The following is a 2,841-nucleotide window of genomic DNA, read 5'->3' as shown; positions in this document are numbered from 1 at the left end:
GCGTCCATCCCTGCCACAGCTAACAATCATCTAACCGTACAATACTGCCTACAGCTTAGCTGTCAGTACCTCTATTTCATCAGAAAGGCATTTCTTCTAATCATAATGCTTCCAAGGAATACAAAGTTCCAGGTTCAACTTTCTACCCAGGTCAGTGCTCTACAGAATCAAACATTTTCTCACTGCCAGCTGGCGAAATTTCAGTGATTTCTTCAGAAATTTCAACATAACTGCATTTGAGTTGAGAAAGCTTTTTTTTACTACACTTGAATTGCTCAACATAAATGCACCATAAAATATTTGCTCTCAGATTCCACATAAAGCACTTGCAGAGTTCTTCTGGAGACTTGGAGCTCTTTGGAAGCCAAGTATTCCACAATGGTAAGTCAAAGGTTTAAAATTTTTTTTAAAGCAGGATACAGAAAGCTATTTGCTTTAAAACTGCAAAAGAAGGACATTTAAGAAACTCATCTAGTTACACAATTTTAAATGTGGATATATTCTATTAAAAACTGCAAGATGCAAAGAAAGTAAGACACCTCTATGAAGATCACTGTGAATTTTGTCCTTTGTTTTGTAATTCTTTGCACGAAACTGTACACATATATATCCTGGTCTTTCACTCGCTGTTATTCTTTCCTCAGAATTGTTTGTGAAAATAGTCAGAATTTCATAAACATTTAGGATCGTGCTTTCAAAACCTATAGCTGTGAAATACAGTTTAAAATATAGTCCCTTTACAATTGAAAGTGTAATACACAGTTTATTCTGTTGGCATTTCTCTTTTGATCTATCAAGTTGTGTCCTGTTTCAGCTCTTCAGGCCTCCAAATGAGTTTGCAGAATTTGAATCAACAGTCAGGTAATGCTAAACGGATAGACAAAGCCCTATAGCCCAGTTTTCTTCAATTTTATGCTCACGTAAACCCCAAAGCTACAGACATCAATTACTAGCTTTAATGGAAGTAATGATGTAAGTTTTACAGAAGAGGCCATAGTTACTGTAATATATGTAGATTCATAAATAAAGGAAGTTATTATCATCTACTTATTTCTCTGACAAAACTTTCCTGAGGGCCTCAGACAAGACGTAGTTGAACAAAATGATCTGGTATCTCATTCCACATTAATTCACCCGCTTTCAAAGGCCAGTAAATCCAGTTTGGAAGATTCTGGTCTGTAAGATGTCTGGTGGCATCACCTTTTTTAAGAGAGAAAACAAGAAGGAAAAAAAAAAAAGACTATTAGAAGTGCCTTGCTCACAGACAGCCCAGAACAACACAGCCCTGATGTTTGACTAAGAGCCCTTGGCATCAGCGGAACAGAAATACTCTGCCCTTTCTAACAAAGGGTGCTGTTTCTGCCAATGCTTTCTCACCTGTTCGGTATGCTCCGTGCTCACCCTACTTACTGTGGGCTGTTTACTGCTAAGTATCTGTTGCTTAGCTGACTTATCCTGTGGTTGTTACAGCATAAGGCCAATTCAGACAGCGATTAGACACTACAGACTTCCCCTTCTGCTTCTGTTAGGTTCAGTGCAAAGTCCAGAACTTTGATCTTTAGAGGGAGGAACATGCCCAAGTTCATCTGACTGGCATTTCTAGGAATAGCAAGATAAGGACAAATGTTGGAGCAAACAAAGGATAAAACATTCACAGAGACAGCTCAGCACAGCGAAAGAAGGATTTTAGTCTTTTCTATAAAGACATGAGTGGCAGCAGTAAGACCTCTGGTAGAACTGGCCTGCGCTGTTGCGAACACCTGAACCAGTCTGGAGGAAAGCCACCACCAAACTCAAGATGGATGACTAATATACAGCAAGCAGTATCCCAAGCATGTTGAGATCCTCTGTAGAAAGCCATGATTCCCTGAGCTCACAAAGGCCCAGACAGCTGCACAGCGTGGACAGCCTCACAGCTCCATGCAAAATGCATGTGGAGCCTTAGCAAAGACCAGCCGCAATGTTTCATCCTTCGGCTTCGTGAAACAGGAGTTACTTAGACAATTTTCCTTTGGCCAGTGTCCTGGTTTCAGCTGGGGTAGAGTTAATTTTTTTCCTGATAGCTGCTGTAGTGCTGTGTTTTGGGTTTGGGATGAAAATAATGTTGATAGCACTACAGCAGCTATCAGGAAAAAAATTAACTCTACCCCAGCTGAAACCAGGACAGCCAGGCACCACAGAATAGCACAGTTTAAGAGTTTCAGTCTTTCTTCTTAACTTCTCTCATTCTGCCTATGGTCCTCAGCATGGCAACTGGCTCTACTCTACGCCAAAGCCTCAGGACCTCCAAACCACAGAACCATTATGGAAACTAAGCATTACAGCCTTCCCACAGCACTCCATAGACCCCCCTCCTTTCACTACACTATAAATGTCCCTCAGCCCTGTAAGAAAGCAGCACATCAATGATTAAAATACAAATGTTTTCCACAGCAGACAGGAGATTCCCCTTGGCCCACCATCTGCCCAAGGTTCAGGACCTTTTGCTGTCTTTTGACATTCATGATTCAAGTAACCCAAGGTAGACAGCAGAGCTGCGTAAAAACAAAGCCTCTCACTGCTATTTTAAATGCCGTGTTCGATTAGCAACAGCCTCTGGAGTTCAGAACACTAACTTGGAAAGATCTACTCCTTTCACAATCCGTTCACGTTAATCTCCAAGTGCTATCAACAAAACTTAAACAAATTCCTCCGCTGCTTCTCAGTCTCTGGCCATTCCTAAAGTTTTGCTTTAAGTTATCCAGCTCAAGCAACCCATCAAAATTACCCTGCGCTCTCTCATGTTTCTCCAGTCCCTCCACCCCAGTATAACTGCCCTTACGAAGTTATGCAGACTTTCCC

General features: G+C 41.2%; 1 protein-coding gene across 1 annotated transcript in view; it reads left to right on the top strand.

Annotated features, from left to right (window-relative positions):
- LOC104619107 (beta-microseminoprotein-like) overlaps positions 1-2,841 on the top strand; it is a 14,403-nt gene that overhangs the window by 9,215 nt on the left and 2,347 nt on the right. The window lies entirely within an intron of this gene.

The sequence above is a fragment of the Phaethon lepturus genome, unplaced genomic scaffold (genome assembly GCF_000687285.1).
Source record: "Phaethon lepturus isolate BGI_N335 unplaced genomic scaffold, ASM68728v1 scaffold8064, whole genome shotgun sequence".
In the NCBI taxonomy this organism is placed as follows: domain Eukaryota; kingdom Metazoa; phylum Chordata; class Aves; order Phaethontiformes; family Phaethontidae; genus Phaethon; species Phaethon lepturus.
The sequence above is the reverse complement of the archived record's forward strand: the minus strand, read 5'-3'. Positions and strand labels throughout refer to the sequence as shown.